Genomic DNA, 27,248 nt, shown 5'->3' on the forward strand with positions numbered 1-27,248 from the left:
CTTGACCTTCTTTGTTGTAGCAGAATGTTTTCCAAAGATGACTGCACCAACATAGCTCAACAAAGTAATATTGAGAGATGGGGGTCTCTGTTTTCTCCACTGAGTGATGGAACTTTGTTTCCTCTCCTCAGCTTCTTTGGAACTTTCGAATTGTATTATCTGTTAAAATGTGGTGAATTAGATGTTGTATGGCTTATAAGACTAAGTAATGAAGAGCAATATGTACCCACCTGTCTCTCTCTCGGGATCACACAACTTGGGAGCCTAAACAGATATGTAAGAAGTACAGCTACTCTAAAGCCACCATTCTGGAGTAATTACATGGAAATACTGCCTACCAATAGAGAGGTGGATTTAGAAACTCCGGCTGTCCCAGCTTCCAGGTGTGGATCTTTGCAATACAGGCCCCAGGCACTTGGAGAAAGTTTCCACATGATTTCAGCCTGTTGCCTTCATGTTATCCCAGCTTATACTTAGAGCAGAGTAAAGTAAGAGCCACCCAAAATGGCCAATTCACAGAAAAATACATATTTTTAAATGACCTAAGTTTTGGAGTGTTTTTACTACACCATCATAGTAGCTAAAACACTTGTCTTGGCTTCTACAATAGTAGGCATTTTGGACAGCTCCACGACTTCACTTGCTGCCCTGTCTCATTTCTTTTCTACAACTCCTACTTCTGTCCCTAGTCTTCTAATATTAGAATGTTTCAGAATCCTGGGCTACCCATTATGTTCTACGTACATTGTCTAAATTGCTTTATTTCATCATAACCCACAGAATTTACATAGGTAATTAAAGTTATCTCCCTCTACCCTACCACCCTGCATTTCTATCCCTGACATCTCCTCTTGAATCCTTTGAATTCTAGGCATGTAAACATAATGGCCTACTTAACATCTCCACTAGAATATTAAATAAAGAATTCAAACTTAACACAGAAAATGTAGAGCTCTTGATCTCATCTCCTTGTAGGACAGAATTAAAACTTGTTTCTTCCCTAGCCTTCCTCATTTCAGTGAATAGAATTATAATTCACACAATTTCTCAATTGCAAAATTTAGAAGTAATTTTTGATTACTCTCTTTCTCTCAATGACTGCATCTAATTTATTTCCACTGATTGTAGTTCTACAACGTATCTCTAATCTTGTCTCCCTTTCTACTTCTCCCCATTCAAGCTGCCATTATCTCTTTCCTAAACTTTGGCAATAGCCTCTTTAATGAGATCCTTAATTTTCATCTTGATACACATTAATCCATCTTCCTCATAGAAAAACAGAGTAATCTTTTACAACGAAAGTCAGATCACATTACTAAGCTAGCTGAAAGCCATCCAATGTCTTTCATTAAGCAACTTTTATTTTCGAAGAAGACTTAAAGTTTCCCATTTACATTTACTTCTGTCAATGTAACTTGATAGTCCTACCACTGGAAGGTGAGAGTCTATGTTCGCTGCCTTTAAATGTGGTTGGCCCTAAGATTCCAGTGGAAGTGACACTCCAGGAAATTAAATTAGATAGTCATACCTGATCCCATTAGGACACTTTCTGACCCAGTCTCTATGCCTAAATAAATTCATGTCACCTATGGAGAGGCCCATATGGAGAAATATAGCCCCTCCAGCTTCAGCTAAGTTTTCAGGCCATAGCCAGTATTAATTTGCCAGTCAAGAAATTGAGCCATCTTGACAGGTGGAAGAGAGATCGGCTTTCTTCACCATGCTTTGTCCAGCAGCAGAATTATGAGCAAAGGAAATTTTTGTTTTTGTTTTCAGTCACTAGGTTTTGGGACAGTTTTTTGTTAAATGCAGTAACAAGTAACTAATATAAATTTTGGTACTGGAAAGTGGGGTGTGGCTGTAAAGATCCATAAACATACAATGTTGACTTGGAGATAGGCCTTAGAAGGAAGCCAGAAAAGTCTTGGCAAACTGTTACCAGGAGCCCAAAGAATGTTGAGGAAGCTCTCTGACAGCTCAAGGAAAGTAGGAAAAATGTGACTGGAAGATGTTTAGTAGTGGTTGAAACTTTGACAACACACTATTACCTGAAGCAACAGGCAAGATGGGAAATACACCAATGAACATAATGATCAAACTAAGGAAGTTTTCAGGGAGAATATTGGAAGTGTCACCTGGATTCTTTTCACTGCCTATGATAACATGTCAGAGGAAAGGAAAGAGCTAAAAATTAACTCTTAAATATAAAATATTTAGAACTTCAGGCCGGGCGCAGTGGCTCAAGCCTGTAATCCCAGCACTTTGGGAGGCCGAGGCGGGTGAATCACGAGGTCAAGAGATCAAGACCGTCCTGGTCAACATAGTGAAACCCCGTCTCTATTAAAAATACAAAAATTAGCTGGGCATGGAGGCTGAGGCAGGAGAATTGCCTGAACCCAGGAGGCAGAGGTTGTGGTGAGCCGAGATCGCGCCATTGCACTCCAGCCTGGGAAACAAGAGCGAAACTCTGTCTCAAAAATAAATAAATAAATAAAAATAAAAAATATAGAACTTCCTTAGTTTGAAAATAAATCAGTTTCCCTTTCTTAATGTTTCTAGATTGCAAATGATGTTCAAATTAAGGACTGGCTTAAAGGAGAAAATCAATTCTACTGTAAAACTTATACTTAAGACCTCAGAGTGATCTAAGATTATCCTTTATATAATTTTGCAAACAATCATCCCTCTAAGGAGCATAAAATGTGCTTTAAATATTCTCTCCATGATACAATAAAGCTCATAAGAATCTCAAGGATGGTGTCCCATGGCTGTCTCATGGTAAGTCTCATTCTCAAGAAAGAGAATGACCTGTCTTGACAAGATCTGTGTTTTTGGCTTTTGTTTGATGGAATGAATTGTACACAAATACACAGAAATCTCACAAATATTAAAATAAGTGTACCAACTTGTAAGAAAAAGGGAAAGAAACAGCACAAAATGTGATATGACTAAGCCCTCAAACCTTTACAAACGGAATAGGTGTAAAAAGGCTTCGAAAACCAGAAGGTGGACTCAGAGGGTAGAATGAGGAGATCATGGAGTGCAGCAAAGAGGGAACGATTTCCATGGAGTAGTTCTGAACTCTAATCAAAGAATTGGCAGCATGTGGCCGGCATTTCAGGATTGATACGGACCAGCGACTACTGTGTTCCTTAGCATTCACCACCCTTTTGCATAGGAGCGTCTATGACAGTTATTCAATGTCTTCCCTCCACTTGACTTTGAGTATTTGGAAAACTAGAAAAATCTCTTTTTAGGTTGGATGTGTGACATGTATCACATTGTAAAAAAAAAGAGTGCTCAATGAGCTGTATTTGAGGAATTGCACTCAAGGGGAATTATTTTTATTGAAATTGGATTAAGATTGTAAGGTTTTGAACTTTGAGCTTATGTAATTACAAATTGAGACCTTTCAGTCTTGAGGGAATGACTATATTTTACATGTGAGAGGTATATAAATCACCATGGCCTAAAGATAGACTGTGGCAGATTGTATTTTTCAAGAATGGCTATAACTCCTGGGCTGGAGTGCTGTGGCTTGTTCATAGATAACTACAGCTCGAACTCCTGAGTGCAAACAATCCTCCTTCCTCAGCCTCCCAAGTAGCTTGGATGACAGATATGCATCCATTCCTGGCTAATTTTTTAATTTTTATTTTTGTAGAGATGGAGTCTCACTTTGTTGCTCAGACTGATCTTGAATTCCTGGCTTCAAGAGACCTTGCTGCCTCAACCTCCAAAAACCAATATGCCTTTGATACTCTTCCTATTAAGAGGTATTCATTTCCCATGAATATAGGTAAGACTGTGACTACTAATGCTGTATGGCTTTTGTGAGTAGGCCATGAAGCATTATACATTTTCCTAGTTCATTTACGATGCTTGCTATTAACGCCTAGCCACTATGTTTGTTGAGTCTAAGAGACCTGTTGTGGGGAGGCTCATGTAAAGAAGAATGCAGGCACCTGGCCTACTACAATCTGATTGAGCTCTTATCTGATAAACTATAAGAACTTGATAGCTTTGTGAGAAAACCATCTCGAATCTTTCAGGACCCAGTTTAAACACTGCAGCTGATGCTGCATGGATAACTGTGGATTTGTGAGCAAAATAAATTAATATAGCTTTTTGTTTTATTTAAACAATTTTTTTTTTGAGACAAGGTCTCACATTATCACCCAGGTGGGAGTGCAGTGTAGATCACTGTACTCCTCAAACCATAGATCACTGTAGCCTCAAATTCCTAGGCACAGGAGATCCTCCCAACTCAGCCTCCCCAGTAGCTGGGACTACAGCATGCACCACTGTGTCTGGCTAATTTTTTTTTTTTTTAATAGAAATGGAGTCTTGCTATGTTGCCCAGTCTGGTTGTAAACTCCTGGTCTCAAGTGATCCTCTTGTCTCAGTCTCCCAAACTGTTGGGATTACAAGTGTGAGGCACTACACTCAGCCCAATATTGCTTTTTAAGCCACTAAGTTTTGGACTGTTTTGCCTCCGAGCAGTATATCACTGATAAAACACTGAATATCGTCTTATGTTTTCCTATGAAGCTTTGTGAGATTTAGCTCCTATCAACACCCCAAAGTCACGTCATACCATTCTTCCTGTGCTTACTTTGTTTCACTGACTTTTCTCCTGTTTTCTAAAACTAGCTAATTCTTATCTTCAGGATTCATCATTGTCACTCCCTGCTGAGAATATTTTTTTTTCCAAATCCTGTAATTCAGAACAAAGTTTATGGCTAATATTGTCAAAAATAGAGTCTCTGGCCACTCAGCCTAAAGTAACCCACCACGAACTCCAGCCCATCTCCCTATTTATTTTCCTCATGACGTTTATATCTATCTGATCTAAATTGTATCAATTTGTCTGTTTATATTGTCTAAATTTCATGTTTTTCACTACTAGTACACAAGCTCTGTTAAGACAGAAGTATCATTCATCTTGTTTTCTTCCCTAACTCCATTACCTAGAACAGTGCCTAGGTAATGGAGTGCCTAGGTAAACAGTGCCTAGAACAGTCAGAGAGTGGGCACTTCACAAATATTTGTTGAGTTAATGAATCAGTGGAAATAAATATTAATTCAGTTTTACATTATAGAGCAAAATAGAAAACCAAGATTTAATCTGATTCATGTTATAAAACAACCTTATTTTAAAAAATTAAATACATTAAATTGGCATAGAAAAATGTTCACCATCTTGTGACTTTATAAAATAAAGTTGATTTCTATACTGCTTGGATTATTCTTACAAATTTTCTTTATATGGTTTTTGCCAATAAACTATATAAAATGAAATTTTCAAATAAAATTTAAGTATTTGTTATTTGATCTTTTTCTACTTACATATATCATATATATAACATAAATCATATATATATACACATATATATGTGTGTATATATATAGATATACATATATATGTGTGTATATATATATATATATATATATATATATATATATATGATTCTGCAATTTTCAGTCTTTTTTGAGAGACAGTCTTGCTGTTTCACCCAGGCTGGGTGACTCACTTCAGGCTCAACCTCCTAGGCCCAAAAGATTCACTCACCTCAAACTCCCTAGTAGCTGGGACTACAGGTGTGCACCACCATGTCTGGATATGTTTTGTAATTTTTGTGAGGGCTCACTGTATCACCCAGGCTTGTCTGGAACTGCTGGACTCCATTAATCCTTCCACCTCAGCTTCCATCTCAGCCTCCCAAAGTGTTGGGATTATAGGCATGAGCCACCATGCTTGGCCAATTTTCAATTTTTAATGTCAGGCTTTGAGTTTAGTTCCAAAATTAAAAAAAAAAAAAAAAAGAGAAGAGAAAAAAAGTACTGGTAGCATTCAATAAAAGAAAAGACTCCAATTTCTTGAAAGTTGGAATGTGGATTCCTGGCATTACAGAGATAACAGCTTTTCATCTAATCAATGTATAAAATAGACAAATAGTTTCATTTTATTTTCTTGGAGTTTAGGTGTTTTCACCCCCAAATCTGTGTAACAAAGCAAGTGCACAAAAATAGTTAGAATAACACTTTTCAACAAGAATCAATCCCAAAGTAAGTGAAAAAAATTTCTCTAGTGATTTTCTCTCTCAAGAGGTGCAGTAGTCTAAAATCTCAGTAGTATCTAATTCTGAAAGAACCAGGGGCTCTGTTTATGTCATAATCTAGTGTTTGAAATCTGCTTTGATTTTTCTTGGGAGTTCCTTGAATATAGTTTACTGAGAGAAGTGTGCAAAGTACTCCAGATTTGAGAAGCATGAAAATAAATCCTCAGGCCCAGAGACAATCTTCTACTCTGAGTTTTCCCTTTGCCTGTTCTGAGCAACCTCTATCTACTATTGGCTCTTGCACAAGGATCTTCTGAAATTAGTTGTTGGTAGACTCTAATTGCCTATTATTTCTTACTCATTCCCTTACTCCTTGATAAGAGTTGAAAGCCCATGACTTTAACAAATTTTGCACTTACATCTTATTCTATTAACCTAATCACAGTGCAATTTCACTTAAGCACAAACACAGCCATAGGAATCCTGACTTATTTTTCATTCCTAACTCACTGTTAGTAAGCCAGCTCATGCTTTTACTAACCAATTTCCAATGCAAATAAATAATAACACATATTTAGCATATCTCAGTGCCTAGCTGTCTGAAGAGCAAAAGATTATATATTTTCTGGTGCTTATCTTGACGTTTCACAGGATGTTTCCTTTATTTTCATACTGTTCCCTTAGGCCACTAGATGCAGTCACTTTCTCTACCAACTGCTCTCCACCATATGCTCCTTATCTTTTTCTTTAGACTCTTGCTTCATCTTCTTCCTCTGTTTGCGACAGCTCTTTAGATGATCGGGCTTCCTCCACTTTCCTTACCTTCTGATCACCTCATAGCATCTTTCATCATTTTCCACATATATTTTTTGCTTTATGCCATACTATATTTGTAAAACACATAAAAGATTGCTAGTATTTTTATTTTATAGATGATGAAACCGAAGTATGGAAGAAAAATGACTCACCAGAGGCTGTGATTTGTGGGCCTTTTAGTGGGTTTAATAGGAGGAAAGCAAAGGTGAAATGCCAGAATAGCGAAGGTGGAGAAAGTTGACATGAGTGATAGAGACCTAAGAAAGTGGAAGTTAAATGGTCCAGAGCATAAAACGATCTGAGGAACAATAGAAAGCAAAAGAGAAAAAGACCTTAAAATTGATGACTCTTCTGTCCTGATAACCTCAAAGTGCACTTCAATTTGAAATCTCTATCACTTCATTACATGGAGACGAAGGAAAGAAAACATACAGAGCATTTATCTCTTCCTGAAGTATCCCCAATTCATAAAATCTCTAAGACATTGGGAAAAGAAAACACTATGGACATGTTTAGTTTGATATCAGTTATTGCTGTTTCTTTTCATCCCTTCAAGTACATTTATAAATTAAATTTCACATGTAATTTAAACCTAACATGATGTTGTTCTGCTGACACATTCTGTTTATTAAGTACTAATCACATATTTTACTAGCCCTAAATTATACTTGTATTATACTTGCTTATTTGCAGGTGGGGGCCACGGAAAGGGGAATGACTTTCAATAGAATCATAATCTCTAGTGTCATGACCTGCACAATGATATCGTCAACAGTAGACTTAAGAATCCTGTTGGCTCCACTTGCTCTAAATTTATTAGTTTCATCTGGTTCTCTCTATCAACCTCAAGGCTGGGTGCCTGTTCAACATTTTCTTATTTTTTTCTTACTTGTAGGGCCAATGTGTAGAGCTACAGAGTTCCTATATAATTCAAATCCAAGGGGTGCCCTAGTATTCTGAAGTACACAAGCTGCAGAAATATATCTAAGAACCCAGCATCAGCTCCATATAATAGTTTTCACTAGGACTTTCAGCAGAGCATACACTAATTACTGCAAAGAGAAAATAAAACTAAGACGAATAGTAAACAGATTTATTTGATGAGTCTCTACAATGAGGCAGGTTCAAGGTGTGTTATGAATGTTGTGAACTCAAAAGTGGATAAAAAGAGCCAGCCCCACTCTCTTGGAGCTTGCATTCTAGTATGAGTAGGGGCAGATAATAATCAAATCAAATAAAACAAGAGTTTGAAGAATAATAAATGCTATGAAATAAATAAAACACTATAATATCATAGAATAGGTAGACATGGATTCTGTTTGGGGAAAAATTGTATCAATGGGCATATAAGCAGAAAAGCAGATACTCGGATAAGAGGATGTATGAACTAAAGTCTGAATGAAGTGAATTAAGTGAGCCTGCCGTATAAGGAATAGGATTCTGGGACAGGGGATTAGCAGGTGCAAATATCCTCAGACAACAGTGTGCTGAGAGTGCTTAAGGAATAACAAGGTGGCTCTGTGGCTGGGGTGAAGTGGGCAACAAGTAATATGATAAGAAACGATGACACGGAGGAAGCTGGGGATGAAACTCAGTTCCGACATTATTCTAAGCTGTAATAACTATGTAGAAATTCGTTTGACGTGTGATAGAAAATCATTGGAAGATTTTAAGCAATAGTCACACTATCTGATTTGCCATTTAGAAGTTATTTAGAAATCAATAAATTCTATAATTGCTGTTATGTTCAGAATACACTGGGTGGTACAACAGAGGAAGCCACGAGGCAAGTTAGGAGGCTACAGAAGCTGTCTGGGTTAGAAATGATGGTGACTTCAATGGGGGTGGAAATAGGAAGAAGGGTGAAATAAGAACATGCGGTTAAGGTAGCTTTTGTTATCTTTACTCTGACTGCTGTTCACTGAGGGATCAGTTATGAGGCGTGAGAGAAAGAGGGATGACAGGTGATTGCAAGGTTCTAACCCTGAGCAATTAGGTGAATGGTGATACCATTTTCTACATGGGTAACATTGGAAGACAAGAAAATTTGAGGGTATAAGATAATAGGAATCAAGAGATTATGCCTGGAGATGTTGAGTTGAGTTTGAGGTGCTTAAAAGATATATAATTAGAGCTAATTATGGTTTGTAGCAGGGAAAGAGGTACTTTAGCAATATGCATGTGGTCACTTATTTGCTGACTCAACTTGCTGGTGTGCAGAACCAGCTAACTCTCAGAAATTTAGGTAGTGTGAAAGAGAAGGCAAACATCTAGTAGTAGAGATTAATTTCACTGTTTGAATTATTATGGATAGACTGACAGTAGGAATGTTATTAAAATATGTGACAAGAAATTCCAGTCATAATTCAAGTAAATATTTCTCTAGAAATGATAACAAATACATTTGCACAGAGTTCCCATTGGTCCTGAATCCTGAAAGGTGCTGGAAGTGCCTTTAAGAGGCTATAGAGTATGATCTGCTGTAGTTTTCCTGAGCTTGTTAAAAATAGCCCTAGCCCAGATAGATGCCATCGTTCAAAATTAAGTAGACCACTCAGCACCTCCTTTCTGTACCCTGTCTTCTGTTACCCCATGTGCTGTCTCAGATACTGATAGGTTCTTGGCTTTCACTTCTAGGTATAATCGTGATATCTGCCTAAGGAAAAGGAAATGATTCTTGGAACAAGATATACAAGCTGGGCATATATTTATTATCTTAGGATTGAGCTTCCATTACTAATAATAGTCCTCTTGCCTTGAGTCTTTACCCTGTGCTAAGCCCTTGCAAAACACATCACAGATTTTATCTCATTTAATCCTGGCAACAGTGATACAAGGCAAAATCTGGTATTATTCTCATTTTCTATTTAAATAAATATAATTGTAAAGAAATTAAGTAAATTGCATAAGGCCTCCAAGTAAGTTGTAGAACAATAAAGATTCAACAGGTACCATCCATTTCCAATGGCTGACTACTTATTGCTTTAAATTGTTCTCATGAGCATGGAAGAATCCTGGGGAAAATATTTTACAAACTGCTGGAGGTATGTGACTGGTTATTTTGAAACTGAACTGTATTGTGGCCCCAAGAATTTCTGACATCTTTAAAGAGTAGGAATTCTAATACCTCTTGAGATTTTTCAGAGAAAATATCAGGTTCCTGTTTTAAAATAGAAGTAACACATATATTTTTAAGACAGACTCTTTTATTCTAGCAAAATCACTTGAATTGAATATAACTAAACAAATAAAAGGCAGACTCTGATATCAGAAAAGCGATTACAGATTCTTCATTAGAAGAAGTAAAAATGCTCTATATAATAAGAGAAAATATGGTCACTGTGGTATATCTCTGCAGGCAGACATCTATTTTTTGTTGTTGTTAATAGGAGAGACTTGGCTGTTCTAGAAAACTACAGCTTGTGCTGTGGAGAATTGTTGAGTACTTGCTGATGGAAAATGAGAGGCTGAATGCCTAAAGGCAAAGGAACTGTTTTCCTAAGAGTCTTAAGACTCTGAAGGACTTGTTCCTCCTCTGGTGATCTAGGAGATAAAGATGAGGAATAGAAATGGAGAAGAATAGCTGGAACAAAAAGGCAAAGAGGTATAATCTATCATAAAGATGCAGCCTTTGCAAGTATGTAGGTACTGGAAAACAGCCACAAACCATATAAACTGAACCTATATTAGAAATAGAATTATTTAAAAAAATAATAGATTTTTAAATTTCCAGTAAACAGAGAATATAATTTTTCCCAAATACCCATATTTACAATATTAGTAAAAAAATGCAAAAAAATTGTTATATTAATGCAATTAATAAAATTAAAAGAAAAATTTTAAATAGCCAAAATTATCTTTGAAAATAAAAGTATTTTAATATTTGTGTTGAAGGGGAAATCAAAACTAAAATTACTTATTACTTAAAAATGAATATTACTATATTTCAAATCATATGATACCAAAATCATACTCTAAAGAAATTTTTAGCTGTATATGTATTTTTTAACTTAGATAAATGAAATTTGCATTCACCTCAAGAAGCTAGCAAAACAACAAAATATTAAGAACTGAAATTAACATAACTTCTGGCCAGTTTGTTAAATAAAACTGAAACCAGAATATTTCCTTGAACTTCCATTAAATAATACCAAGAACAATAAAAAAATAAATCAATTATTTGTTCTAGAAAATATTTGCTCTTTGAAATTAAGACCAATAACCAGGTAAAATAGGTTTTTAGTCAAAACTAACAAAACTGTTCATCAATACTCATTTCAAGATCCTGGCTTCATGGTGCCCATCAATCCAAAAACTATTTCCTAGACCCTGTTAAATATCCACTAATTGCCCTCTTGTCAAGACTAGCTTTAAAATTACTCAGTGAAGGTATAAGATTCTAATAAACATCTCCCTTTCCCTCTGACTTCTCCTTCTTGTGATATTATACTTGTACTCTATCAAGGTGATAGTTTTTCTTCCTGAGGTAGATCTAACAATATTAGCTGTCTTAATATTTCTGGAGATATTTCATGAAGTTAACAGTCAATGGAAGATAAATAAATCAATAAATATTTTAAAACCAATTATTTTAATAAAAAAGAAGTGGCTTTTTTTTTTTTTTTGACAGAATTGCAAGTCACATATGGAGATACTGTGCTCCCAGGAGCTGGAGGTTAATTCTTGTCCTTTCTTTACACCTCCCCACTGATATTGGGCTAGATTTTCTGATATCTTTCAAAAAATAGTGCAGTGCAAAAAAAAAAAAAAGTGCATTTTTTAGCGCAAGAAACTTGATACATTCTACCTCAACCAAATGATGGAAATTAACATCACAGATTCCATATGAGCATCATTACCTCCCTGGTATGATGTGATGAGAAAGGCATTTCCCTCTGTGGTATTATTTCAAATGGCTGATAATTCTAGTCTAACTGGGAGAAAAAACAACATTAATCCATTGGGGACCTTCAACAGGACACCTGCCCAGTATGCCTCAAGACTTTTAAGGTCATGAAAACTAGAAAGGAGAGAGAAATAATCAGATATTAGGACATTGTGGAAATGGAACAATTATATGCAATGATGTAGCCTATATTAAATCCTGAGTCATTAAGAGGACATTGATGGAAAAACTGGTGAAGTGCAAATAAGCCTTGAATTTAGTTATAGTTATATATATAATTATATATATATAATTATATTTTAAAGGAAAAAAATTGAAGTTGAAACAAAATAAAGTATACTTCATACATAAATGAGAAATACATCAGATAATTCTGATTAAAAACAAAGAGGTAGAATCAGTTAGTACTTAAAAAGGGATATCCCCAAAGAATCAGAGTTTATTTTAAAATGGCTTTCTCATGAATTTTATTCTAAATATTTGAAAATGTAAATGAATTTTGAAATTTTATTAAAAATACTTTAAAATGCTAGAATTAATCAAGTATTTTGGAACTGTCATACAATCAGTAGCTCTAGATTTAAAGGAATAAAAAAACCCTACTATTGGCAAATGGTAGATTATTTGATTGATTCATAGAAAATATAAGATATTCAAACAAACTATTATTAGAAGTAGTTGGAGTTCTAACACATTCACATAGTTTTCTTTTGATTCTTAGTAAGGAAATATTAAGAAAAAAATTCCTTCGTGAGAAAACAACTACAAAATTTGTGTATATATTCCAAACATGAAATAGTTAAGATTTTTGGTGAAAAATACAAACCTTTGCTGAAGAACCAAATAAAACGTACAAAAACAAAAGCATGTGTGTGTCAAATAAATTTATATATCCAATACAACTCTAATCATTGTGACTTAGCTAGTGATAACAAATACAAAAGAAAAAGAAGAGTGAAAAAAAGAAATGTACTCAACTCATTAAATAGGTCTCGATGATCACATATAACATATTAAAATAAAATATATAATTAATTAAAATGTTTTTATTTTCTTGAGAGACTCGTTTCTGTTCAAGATATGTGGTTTGAAAACAAAACAATGACAAATAAAACTACATATAATTATTTTAAAAGTGATTTATGGCTAACTATAGCCACAATTTAGTTGCAAAAAGTAAACCAACATAGTAAACTATGGCTTAATGGTCAACATATATTAATGACATTAAATCAATGAGAAAAATATCTAGACAACATGCCAGAGCAATAGACAAAGGAAATGAAGGCAATCCATAGAGGAAGAAATAAATAAGAGCAAGAATCATGTAAAAATGTGAAACTACATTAGTGATTAGGTTATGTATTTGATTTGAAATAAATATAATTCAAAATTAGTGAATGTGACAGTGTGGTAAAATATATACTGTTGATGGAAAGCAAATTGGAAGATAAAATACTTTTTCCTTATCAGCCAACATGTGAACGTTGCAAACATTTTGACTCAAAAAGTCTACTTGCAAAATTCAAAACTATATAAACTCCCCCACATAGCTGTTCAGTATTTCATCATTTTTAGAAAAAAAAATGCAGATGCCTTATATTTCATCAATAGGGGGATAATTTAATAAAGGGAGGATATTTTCAATTTAAGTATTTCCAGTGGAACCCTGGCCTATGAGAAAAACCAGAAAGACTGGCTCTAAAACCCGGAAGAAAGATATCTTCCATTTGGAGTAGCTGGCTCATGTAATAATGAGATGTACTTTTGTACAAAGATGCCCACACTACTGTGATTGATGAGTGGGGGGAAAATATAACAAAGAGCAGTATACATAGTCAGGTTTCATTTTGTAAAAAAAAAATATATATTGTCATGTATTTTTATACATGTATATAGACACAGATACATATATGAACATTTGCACTTGCATGTGCAGAATGTAAATTGAATATATCGGTGTGTTGACAGATTACAACTAGTGTGTAAGAGCTTGGAGATAGGTATGAAAAATATACTTTTCATTTATGTATTAATACTTTCATATTATTGAATATTTTCAATGAGCATTTACTTCTTTTAAGATTACTTACTTCAAATTATAGCCAGCGAAAATAAAAGCTTGACATCCTCCATGCCCTGCCCCAGTAAGGCTAGATGTTCTTGCTGTTACTATTTGTCACTCTGTACATGACTGCTTTTTATGTAAACATCAAGTGTAAAATGCCAAGCATGTTATGGAGTCAAAATACCTTTAATGGCTAATTTAATGTAAAATAATTGACAAATATTTGCCAATGACATAAATAAAAATACTTTAACCAGTGGAAAAAAAAATAAAAGTATAAACATAATAAGGTAACAGTAGGTGTATTAGTCTATTCTCATGCTGCTATGAAGACATACTCAAGACTAGGTAACTTATAAAGAAAAGAGGATTAATTGACTCAGAGTTCCAAATGACTGGGGAGGTCATGGGACACTTACGATCATCGTGAAAGTCACCTCTTCACAGGGCAGGAGGAGAGACAATGAGTGCCAGCAGGGTAAAGGCTAGATGCTTATAAAACCATCAAAACTAGTGAGAACTCACTCGCTGTCATGAGAACAGCATGGGGGAAACAGTCCTGTGATTCAGTTACCTCCCACCAGGCCCCTCCCATGACACGTGGAGACTTTGGGAACTAATTTAAAAAGAGCTTTGGGTGGAGACACAGCCAAATTATATCACTAGGGAAAGTAAAGAAAAATGAGTATGGCAAATTAGAAAGTTACAGTCCTCTATAAATAATTTAAAAAATAAAATGGAAAGCTAAACATCAAAATGTAACTGAGTGGAAGTAATAACCATTAGACATTGATAAAAATGATCCACTACTCTATGTCTATTTTACAAACAAAATAAAACATGATCATGTACACCATTAGATACAACAAATTAGCTTTGATGTAAAATTGCTTACATAGTAATAACACATGTCATTCATTAGGGTTCTTTAAGCATCAGTATTTCCTCACAATTCTGTAAATGTGTTTAAGTAGAAGAGTTGCTGTTTTGCTGAAATAATTGAATTTATCTGGTTTTCACAATGTATCAAATAATCATATTTAATATAAAACCTTTTTAAAAAAAAATAATATGTACTTTACTTGGTTTTCTGTATTGCTTTTCAATTAATACCTTTGAGTTGGCAAGAAGAGAAAGTACCTGATATGTTACATTTATTCATTCTAAAGGTAATCATTGCTCAAAAGATGTGAAGTTTATGATTCAGAACCAGGGTACTTAGAATGCATTAGACACATTCATGCTGACATGAGAAACGTGATTTTCTCTCATTACTAAAATGTGTTATCTTAGCATATTGGTTTTTTTCCAGAAAAGTAGCCATATTCATAAAGACTATAATGATAAAGGTATCTGAAAATTTATGTTTAAAGGAGAAAAATGAAATGATGGCTTTAGGAGTGGTGAATGTTTATTTTTAAATATTTAATAAGGTGGCTAATTTATGTCACTTAATTTTTTGATGTGTATAAAATGTATATTTTTAAATTTTTTTCACTGACAATATTTGTAGATATTTATGGAGTACATGTGATATTGTGTTGCATTCATGGAATGTATGCATGTATGGATATTTGTCATCTCTACTATTTATCATTTCTATGTGTTGAGAATATTATCTCTGTTACTTCTGGTAGATTTTATTCACCTTTTAAAATAATCGGCCATTTCTAAGTTAAAGTAAGAAAGAACTGGATAGTTTTGCGCTTGTTTACTTTTGGAATATTATGTTAGCAGTACTGGGATACCCTTTGCAGAAGCTGGGGTAATGGTGACTTTTGAAATATTTTATTAGTGCATTTCCTGACATTTCACTCAGCTAGTTCTAGGGATCAACAGAGTATACTTCACAGATCCAATCTCGTGCAGTACTTAAAATCTAATAAGATTGTAAATACAATCTTATTAGAACACCAGCATGCCCATTCATTTGTTTATTGTCTGTGCTGCATTTTTGCTAGATATGAGTAGTTGCAACAGAGGTTCTGATTTGCAATAGCCCCAAATATTTACTATTTGACTTTTTACAAAAATATTTGCTGACTCCTGAATGGAACAAATAGATCCTGTGTCTTTCCCCATCACGGTAGCAAACCCAGAAACCACAGAGAATACAGATAGACTATAGGAGCGTTTCTCAGGCTTGAGAAATATAAATATTCCCTTGGAAGAATGCAAAGTATTCTCCTCAACCACCAATAATGACTTAAATTACTTTCATTGTATAGTTTCTTAAATGCAAATAAATACATGTCTAAGGTATACACTCTTTATAGCTTAGTTTGTCCCAAAACATATTTGAAGTATTACACACATTAAATTAACATTAAATAAATTAAATGTTGATGTTATTTTGCACGAACTGACTCTGTACTTGAGGCATAAAAATGACGCTGACTGATGTGACTACAGTCTTTTGAGTTTGGTACATGGCTCCTACTGCACTCTATGTGATGACTGAGTTCTCTCTACATTTCTCTGTGTTCAAATTTCCATGAAACCTCCCTTGGAACAGAAAATGTTGAATTATTTGGATTTGACTTAAGTGATGTGGGAAGCAGAAAAGTTCCTTTTTAAAGTTTCCTTTCTTGTTAAAGAGTAAGTGTGCTAATAACTTTGTTAAGCCCTATCCTATGTTGCTGTTTAACATGACATGCTTACAGGCACGTAGTACATTCTATGTCCTTGTACTTTATTCAAAATATTTCTGCTAAACATGCTCACAGGGATGTCCCAGTTCTTCTTTTCTTTTACCTGTTTAAAAAAGTTTTAAGTTATTAGCCAATTGGGTTTCAGTTTAAATTGTAAAGTCTGGCTCCAGCCAACAAAAATCAAACACAGCAGTAAAAACCCCAAATGCGTAAAAAGTAAATATGTCTGATTTCCTTTGTTCATTGTACTCCTGTGGCAAAATGGCTAGCAAGGGTACACTTCCTGCAGTTCAAAAAGTAAAAATTACTTTGCTAAAAAATCCTTTTTCTCAGTGCTAATTTTTCTTTGTGGCACCCACCATCTATTTCCAACAAGTGAACACATCATGAATAAAGAAAGATCATATAGCTGAAGTTCTTTAACAATTCATTTTCAAACTGATGCACAGTGTGAGAACCAAAATCTCATGGAAGTTCTTGTTTATAATGACCACTCAGATTATCTGACATGAGCTCGTATGTATACACACACATGCACACGCATGCACACACACACACACACACACACACACACACACACACATACATATAAGTAATATTGTTTAGATGGAGAGGGAAATTTAACTGTTCTCCTTGAGAACTTCCAGATTATCTGTATACACTGTCTTATCTCTATTCTGGTAACAAAACACTGACCCAGAACAAAGGTAGAAATATTTTAAAAGTTAAAGAAGAGCAGGTTAATGGTCGTTTAGGCAAGGATGAATGATGCTTAACATTGCTCAATGCTGGAAGAGCTTTCATTATAGACTATTATAACTTGAGCAGAAAGTTCACCCCAGGTTCCCTATTTCACACTCCTGTAAGCAATCTCGTAATTTTAATGAAATAAGTGCATTAATGTTCCATTCTGCATAACGTGAATTAAGAAGGAATTAAACAATATAGAAGATAAATGTATAATATGCCATAGAAACTCATAGCTAACCTAAATAATTTCCAAAATTTACTACATCAAATGGTTAGGCATTATAGGGCTTTAAGTATTTGTATTAATAACTACCAGAAAAATTGTCTAAAACAAAATTAATAATTTAAAAATTCTGAAGAAGTTTGATTAGAGGAAATGACATAAGGCATAGAAATTTACTTAGTAAAGATACTTGTAATAATGAATCATAGAAAGTTCTAATTCCTATAATGGCAAATCCACGTATGGAAAAATGGCCCAAATCATTATATTTCTTTAAAAATGAGACCTTAAGTTTTAACTTACATTTAGACATATTTTGCTGCTTACTGAACACATTCGGAGAGGATTTAGATAACTGCATTTATATCACTATAGAAATCTAGTTTCATTTGCATTTTGAACTACCAAAAAATTTCAAAATTATGATTTTTCTAGTGGGTGCATCTCTGATTTGAACATGTTCCAGCTACCAACAGTCTAACCAACTGTTCTAGAGCAGGCCATGAAATTTGCCTGGGGTGACAATGAGTGAGAATGATGACTTGGACTTAATTCTAGGTTACTTTCACTTTAGATCTCTTCCAAAATAGTAAATAAACAGAGTAGCTGATATAAAAAAGAAAGTCAGTGAGTAATGTAAGTAAGATAAGAAAGTAGGTGGGGGGTGAATCAGTCAGGATTCTCTAGAGGAACAGAACTAACGTGTGATGGTTAACTCTGAGTGTCAACTTGATTGGATTGAAGGATACAAAATATTGGTACCAGATGTGTCTGTAACGGTGTTGCCAAAAGAGATGAACGTTTGAGTCAGTGGGCCGGGAAAGACAGACCCACCCTTTTTTTTCTGGGTGGGCACAATCTAATCAGCTGCCAGCAGAGCTAGAACATGAGCAGGCTGAAAATGTGAAAAGAGAGACTGGCCTAGCCTCCAGTTTACGTCTTTCTCCCGTGCTGGATACCTCCTGCCCTTGAACATTGGACTCCACATTCTTCAGCTTTGGAACATGGACTGGTTCTCCTTGCTCCTCAGCCTGCAGACAGGCTATTGTGAGGGCTTGTGATCATAAGAGTTCATACTTAATAAACTCCCCTTTATATATAATACATGTATAAAGAATATCAGAATATATGTATCATTACAATATAAGTAATATATTATCATATATATATATTATATATGAGATATTCTCCCACACATCTGCATTCCACATTACAGGGTCCCATTCTTTTCTAATCAATGCCCTCCCATTTACAGTAGACCCCTGGTGAAGCTGTGCATGCACATTTTGTTGCAGGTCAGCCACTCACACGATAAGAGCTTGTTGTCTGTTTTTCCACAATTTCAGCTCTTTCACTACAGGAGATAAAACTCTCACTCAGGGTAATCTTAGCAGATTTAAGGCTCAGTATCTGTTTCTGAAGCCAAGAGATAGAATCCCTGAGTTTATTATTTTCTTTCATCACTTTGCCCACTGAACTTAGGAAAAACCAACCGACTTTATTATGTTCCTTGGTTATCCACATGCGGTCAAAGGTATTGTGTATAGAGTCACTAAACTCCTTGTCTCTCATGAGCAATGAATCAGGAGTGTCAGATGCATTTATTTTGTATAACTCTCTAAGCAGTTCACGAAAAGACTATTAGTGGTCTCCATACTATTAGAAGTAGAGTCTTTAGCATTTTTGTGTTTAATCATGTTAAGCAGCCAACTCCAGAAAACCCTAAACCAATAAAAGAACTCTATTCTTTTTTCTTTTTTTTTTTTTTTTTTTTTTTTTTTTGAGACGGAGTTTCCCTCTTGTTACCCAGGCTGGAGTGCGCAATGGCGCCATCTCGGCTCACCGCAACCTCCGCCTCCTGGGTTCAGGCAATTCTCCTGCCTCAGCCTCCTGAGTAGCTGGGATTACAGGCACGCACCACCACGCCCAGCTAGTTTTTTGTATTTTTAGTAGAGACGGGGTTTCACCATGTTGACCAGGATGGTCTTGATCTCTCGACCTCATGATCCACCCGCCTCAGCCTCCCAAAGTGCTGGGATTACAGGCTTGAGCCACCGCGCCCGGCCAAAAGAACTCTATTCTTAATATTCTGTTCCTCTAGAACCACTTCTGTTACCAAAACCTGTATCAGTCAGGGTTCTCCAGAGGGACAGAACTAATGAAATATATATATATTCATATATGGGAGTTTATTAAGCATTAACTTACAGGATCACGAGGTCCCACAATTGCCTGTTTGCAGGCTGAGAAACAAAGAGAGCAGGTCAAGTTCCAAAACTGAAGAACTTGGAGTCTAATGTTCAAGGAAGGGCAGGAAGTATCCAGCATGGGAGAAAGATGTAGGCTGGAAGGCTAGGCCCGTCTCTCTTTTCACATTTTTTCTGCCTGCTTATATTCTAGCCGTGCTGGCAGCTGATTAGATTGTGCCCACCCAGACTCAGGGTGGGTCTGCCTTTCCCAGCCCACTGACTCAAATGTTAATCTCCTTTGGCAACACCCTCACAGACACACCCAGGATCAATACTTTGTATCCTTCAATCTAATCAAGTTGACAGTATTAACTATCCTAGAGGGCTATACATCTATTATCCTAGACTACATACTTTTCCTTTTGTTTGTCATTAAGGTACATCAAAGTTTGTTGGTATTGAGGGACCATGAAGAATGGGAAGCTACTGATTCTCACTGTGAAGCTATGGGCTCACTTTCTTTTTTGCCCTGTAGTCATCTCAGCACCCAGAGCAACTTGTACTGTATTCAAAGACAACAGCCTATTACTCAGGAATCTGTGTGGGGTTGCCAACTCTGCAGTGCCCCGGAAGTCTCTTTATGCATACTCAGATATGACTAGGCTTATCATACCAATAACATTCTGTTTTCATATTTTTTTCCAATTAAAAGATTCCAAATTATTTTGACTCCCAAAAATATCACTTTAGATTATTATCCCATTATAAAATTCTCTGTAAGCTTTTATGATTTGAAGTTTTATTAATCTTCTCTACAACATACTCAGGAAATTTAGTATACAAATAAATTCCATCACAAATGCAATAATGAACACCTTCATATGAAGAAATGCCATATGAACCCTCTCTAATACAGTACCATCTTTTACACTCCCCTTCTTCTCAGAATAGACTGTGGCACATTTCAAAATAGATTCCCTTTAGTTCATGACTTGTTCAGTTGCAAATTCATGTAAACTAGAGAACCAGTTTGGCACCTGCTGAGATCATGAGTCTACTGCTGTTTCTCTAATCAGAAAACATTCCTATTAGATAAACCATCTGGCTTGAAAAGCATCCCTTTGCATTCAAAATGATTTTGTTAGAATTCAGCCAAAGTATATTTTAAAAGGAAAGATGTGTCAGCAAGACTAGTCTGTTTACTAATGGAACAATCCTTTATTGAAATACCATTTGTGGGATAAAAGCCGTAAAATGAAAATATTATACAACATGAACATATTCTAGCTACATGTAAAAATGTGGGTGGTACCAAATTTTGTCCAAGACTACACACTGAAATCTGTTGAAATTTAGCCAGTCATGGTCATCATCAGATCAGAGCCAACTAAATTGCATGTTCTAATTGCAATCATTTCCGTTGAAGTGTGATACATGAATGTTGCTTCATGACCATTAGTATTAACTGTGGGTAGTAGGGTACCACTTGGTTATCTACTGAGTAATGTTTATTCTCATGGTTGTGAGTCACTTTTATTTATAGTCATATTCTTCAAGCTATATATATTTTGTATCATTTAGTCAAAAAACAATATAATATGACTTTAAGAATAATTCATAGGAACACAATGTATTTAGCCTTAGTAGTTTTAGTAAATTTGGGGTAATATGATGTAAATATTTTATTTGCTAATCAGGCATAAGTAGCAGAAAAAAAGTGGTTAAAGCAAGTTGACTCAAAGTTAATTAAAGCTTAATGGTCATTAGAAAAAAGATGGATGCTGAAATAAATGTTGCTTGTTAATCTCTTCAATTAATGTGTTTATGAAAATTTTGTCATATGAACACTTGCTAAAACACTCTTAATTACATTTCAAAAACTAGAGACCAGATTCCTTTCTTCAAAGAGCTTGCCTCTATTTGAAGAAGCAAGACTAATATACAAAATACTTAGTAGTAAAGGAGAACTAGTGAATTTTTGAGATTTGATTGAAAATACCATAGAAATCAGAAAAAAATTCAAATAGGTGTGGCGGAATTTAGTCATTGTTTTAACTGACAAGTTAGTATTAGAAAAATAATTGCAGAAAGGCAAGACACTTGAGAGAACACGGAGAACAGCAGAAATGTAGGATACAGGTAAAAAGGTCTATATAGCATGCAATGGCATTTGCAGTTGGAAATGTCAAAGTTAAGGTATTGAGAGTTATCCAGAGTCCTTGTAATGTGAGTCTAATAATTTAATACTTGCCTACAGAAATCAATACTCTCATTGTTTTGGTTTTATTTTTTCAATTGGACTGTGTACTCATCCACAGGGCATACATTGTACTTGAGTGATTTATCATGTCTCATATCTTGCAGTGTTCACAAGATATTTTCTCAAAGAATAAACATTTAAGTTGGGACATAATAAATGCTAATTACATGTTTTCTTTTTGTGCTTAAAATATTACTGTTATTTTCTGCTTAAAAATCCAAAATCTTTATTATATTGGCAATACCTGGGGTGAGGGAAGTAACTTTGTTAAATTAATGTAAAATGTGATTATTGCTAAAATGAAAGAAATGATAAGAATAAAATTGGAGAATCTTAGCAACCTATACAAATCATCCTTTTCATCCTCCTTTGTTATAATTTTCTTTTTTCCTTGCTTTAAATTCTCACCATTGAAATAGCTCTTTGGGGAAGTACAGCAGACATGAAATTATTGCCTTCAGGAAGCTACCAAGAACATGCTATGTATTATTTGGAACTGTTATGTATCATCTGGATCCAGAAATAGGTGCTAAAATACTTTGCCATCACACTATTAACAGGGACATTTTCATCAGATTTGGTAGCTAACAACTTTGAAGGCAGAGAGGAGAGTTTTGTTCAGAAAGAAAATGTTGAAATACAGTCAAATTTCAGTAGGAAAGGGGAAAAAACCCATTATCTACTTCTAGGACTTGGGAAAAAGCATCATAATAATCAAACATAGAGAAAGGCAAGCTATATCAAAATATATCCAACCGCATATTGAGAGAGAGAGAGAGAGAGAGTATGTGAGAGAGAGAAAGGATATATGTGTATTCACGTGCAAGGGTGTGAATGTGTGTATATGTACACACAAGTATGTGTTATGTAAAAGTTTTGTCACATAAATAAAAGAGAAGATAAAAAACTGAAATAATAAATATTAAATCTCAATATAAGGATTTTCTACTAAGGAGTACTCAATATAATACTTTAGCAAGAAAAAAACTATTTCTGATAAACATTTAGATTAATAAAACAGATATGTACTATTTATCATTTGTATAAATGTTTTCACATTCATGGTTTATCATTTATTTTTCACTTAGTCTTATATGACTTTTTTTTTTTTTTTTTTTTTTGAGCCGGAGACTTGCTCTGTCACCCATGCTGGAGGGCAATGGCACTATCTTGGCTCACTGAAACCTCCGCCCCCCAGCTGAAGCAATTCTCCTGCCTCAGCCTCCTGAGTAGCTGGGATTACAGGCACCCACCACCACGCCTAGCTAATTTTTTAATTTTCAGTAGAGAAAGGGTTTCGCCATGTTGGTCGGCTGGTCTCGAACTCCTGACCTCATGATCTGCCCATCTCTGCCTCCCAAAATGCTGGTAATACAGGCGTGAGCCACCGTGCCCGGCCTATCTGGCTTTTATAGACAAGGAAACTGTTACACTAAGCTCCAGTAGCTTCCACAATGACCTAGAACAGGACCTAAGAATTCCATCATTATGTTTCCCAGATGCACATTGATGCAAGTCAAGAAACAAAAGAGGAAAGGAATAATACTCTCAGTATTGTTTTTGTTGTGGTGATTGGTATTTTCCAAAACTAACAGGCTTTCAGATCCAGATCCTCATAAGATTGTACTGAACAAGGGTTGCCACTTCAAAAATGAGAACCCAGTTTGATACAAGACTTCTTGAAAGATTTCAGTAAACTCAGAAATATGGACAAAGCTCACTGCTACTAAATAGAGCTATTCGAACTTCAGGGTCTTTCTAAATTCATATTTACTCTATTTCTTTTTAACATAATCAGAAAGATTCAACAATAGGTTTTTGAACATGCCAAAAAGAAATAAACCATATATTAAATTTTTCATACAGGAACAATTGAATAATGGTGTATTTTAACTATGGTTATATATAGTGGGGTTTTTTTTGTTGTTGTTTTGTTTTGTTTTTGTTTTTGTTTTTTGTAGAGTAGTATCAAAGTCTCTGGTATTTATGCCTAATTTTGAATCTGAGCACTTACAAGCTGTAGGACCTAACATAAGTCACTTAACTTCTCCATGCCTTTGGTTTCATATATATACATACATATATATATATATGTATGTATATATATATATATATAACTATACTTTAAGTTCTCGGGTACGTGTGCAGATCTTGCAGGTTTGCTACATAGGTATTCACGTGGCATAGTGGTTTGCTGCATTCATCCACCAGTCACCTACATTAGGTATGCGCCCCAATCACCCCACACCCCGCTATCCCTACCCTAGCCCCATACCCCCAACAGACCCCAGTGTGTGATGTTCCCTTCCCTGTGTCCATGTGTTCTCATTGTTCAACACCCACCTATGAGTGAGAATATGCAACGTTTTGTTTTCTGTCCTTGTGTCAGTTTGCTGAGAATGATGGTTTCCAGATTCATCCATGTCCCTCCAAAGGACACAAACTCATCATTTTTTATGGCTGCATAGTATTCCATGGTGTATATGTGCCACATTTTCCTTGTCCAGTCTATCATCGATAGTCATTTAGGTTGGTTCCAGGTCTTTGCTATTATAAATAGTGCCATAATGAGTATACATGTGTAGGTATCTTTATAATAGAATGATTTATAATACTGCAGGTATATACCCAGTAATGGGATTGCTGAGTCAAATGGTATTTCTATGTCTAGATCCTTGAGGAATTGCCACACTATCTTCCAAAATAGTGGAACTAATTTACATTCCCACCAACAGTGTAAAAGTATTCCTCTTTATCCACATCCTCTTCAACATCTGTTGTAACCAGATTTTTTAATGATCACCGTTCTAACTGGTGTGAGATGGTATCTCAATGTGGTTTTGATTTGCATTTCTCTAATGACCATTGATGATAAGGATTTTTAAAAATATGTTTGTTGGCTAAATAAATGTCTTCTTTTGAAAACTATCTATTCATATCCTTTGCCCAATTTTTGATGGGGTTGTTTGTTTATTTCGTGTAAATCTGTTTTAGTTCTCTGTAGATTCTGGATATTAGCCCTTTGTCAGATGGGTAGATTGCAAAAATTTTTTTCTCATTCTGTTGGTTGCTGGTTCACTCTAATGATTATTTCTTTTGCTGTGCAGAAGCTCTGGAGTTTAATTAGATCCCATTTGACTATTTTTGGCTTTTGTTGCCATTGCTTTTGGTGTTTTAGTAATGAAGTCCTTGCCTATGCCTATGTCCTGAATGGTTTTGCCTAGGTTTTCTTCTAGGGTTTTCATGGTGTTAGGTCTTATGTTTAAATCTTTAATCCATCTGGAGTTAATTTTAGTTTAAGGTGTAAGGAAGGGGTCCATTTTCAGCTTTCTGCACATGATTAGCCAGTTTCCCCAACTCCATTTATTAAACAGGGAATTCTTTCCCCTTTGCTTGTTTTTGACAGGTTTGTCAAAGATCAAATGGTTGTAGATGTGTGGTGTTACTTCTGAGGCCTCTGTTCTGTTTAATTGGTCTATATCTCTGTTTTGGTACCAGTGCCATGCTATGTTGATTACTGTACCCTTGTAGTATAGTTTGAAGTCAGGTAGTGTGATGCCTGCCGCTTTGTTCTTTTTGCTTAGGATTGTCTTGGCTATGCAGCTCATTTTGGACCCACATGAAGTTTAAGGTGGTTTTTTTCCAGTTCTTTGAAGAAGCTCAATGGTAGCTTGATGGAGATAGCATTGAATCTATAAATTACTTTAGGCAGTATGGTCATTTTCATGATACTGATTCTTTCTAACCATGAGCATGGAATGTTTTTCTATCTGTTTATGTCCTCTCTTATTTCCTTGAGCAGTGGTTTGTAGTTCTCCTTGAAGAGGTCCTTCGTATCCTTTGTTCGTTGTATTCCTAGGCATTTTATTTTCTTTGTGGCAATTGTGAATGTGAGTTCGCTCATGATTTGGCTCTCTGTCTGTTACTGGTGTATAGAAATGATTGTGATTTTTTTCACATTGATTTTGTATCCCGAGACTTTGCTGAAGTTGCTTATCATCTTAAGGAGATTTGGGGCTGAGACGATATGGTCTTCTAAATATACAATCATTTTATCTGCAAATAGAGACAATTTGACTCCCTTTTTTCCTAATGAATATCAGTGCAAAAATCTTCAATACTGGCAAACCCAATGCAACAGCACATCAAAAAGCTTATCCATCACAATCAAGTGGGCTTCATCCCGGGGATACTAGGCTGGTTCAACATACACAAATATATAAATGTAATACATCACATAAACAGAACCAAAGACAAAACCACATGATTATCTCAATAGATACAGAAAAGGCCTTTGCCAAAATTCAACAGCGCTTATGCTAAAAACTCTCAATAAATGAGATATTGATGGAACATATCTCAAAATAATAGGAACTGTTTATGACAAACCCACAGCCAATATATTACTGAATGGGCAAAAACTGAAAGCATTCCCTTTGAAAACTGGCACTGGACAAAGGTGCCCTCTCTTACCATTCCTATTCAATGTAGTATTAGAAGTTTTAGCCAGAGCAATCAGGCAAGGAAAAGAAATAGAGGGCATTCCTTGGTTCGCTAATCAGGTGTTGGTTTGAGGATTAAATCTATTTAGAACAGTGCCTGAAACATAGTAAACACTATTATTAACTGCTATGATTGTGATATTTATGTAGATATTCTTAAATAATGAGATAGATAGATATGCTGGTTATTTTAAATTATTGACTTTTAACTGTGAAAATGTGACATCAGATGAAGAATGGAAAAGAAAGTATTTTCTCTATCTAAACCTCCCTGGAACTTCTGGGTCCTTTTCCTCCTCCACCTATTCTGCCCACGTTGAGATGGTATCTATCCACTCCTAGTTGAGAATCATTAAATTCTATTGGAAGAATTTACAGAACTGTTTTGTGAATATGAATGGTGTGGTGGCTAAAAATCGTTTGGAAGCATTGATTGAATTAGGGTTAGAGCACAAGATCTTAATCACCTGAAGAATAGCTTTAATTTCACTCTGCTTTTTTGATACGAGCTTTCAACCTAGATGTAGAATGTAAACCTATTCATAGTGACTGTAATTTCCACTCCAGGTGACCTTGAAATGAATTTCTAAGTCAGATATTGTTTGCATAGCAAAGTGCCAAGAAAAAAAACAATGTGCCTGTCTGGAGGAACAGGAATATTCTCTCTGGTTCTTGGGGGTTTATTTATTTTTGTGGGTTTCTTATATTTGTTGTTGGTTTTCTTCCCTCACTGGAATGTAAACTCTATGAGAACAAGAATTTTTAAACGTTTGTTCAGTACCTATAATTAAGTTTGGCATATGTAGTTTTTCAACAAATAT

General features: G+C 35.1%; 1 long non-coding RNA gene across 2 annotated transcripts in view; it reads left to right on the forward strand.

Annotated features, from left to right (window-relative positions):
• LOC141585608 (uncharacterized) overlaps nucleotides 1–27,248 on the forward strand; it is a 293,426-nt gene that overhangs the window by 181,334 nt on the left and 84,844 nt on the right. For both annotated transcript variants that reach the window (XR_012519171.1, XR_012519170.1), the window contains exon 2: nucleotides 3,665–3,799. This is a non-coding gene — a long non-coding RNA (uncharacterized LOC141585608). The remainder of the gene's footprint in view (nucleotides 1–3,664; nucleotides 3,800–27,248) is intronic.

The sequence above is a fragment of the Saimiri boliviensis genome, chromosome 9, assembly GCF_048565385.1.
Source record: "Saimiri boliviensis isolate mSaiBol1 chromosome 9, mSaiBol1.pri, whole genome shotgun sequence".
In the NCBI taxonomy this organism is placed as follows: domain Eukaryota; kingdom Metazoa; phylum Chordata; class Mammalia; order Primates; family Cebidae; genus Saimiri; species Saimiri boliviensis.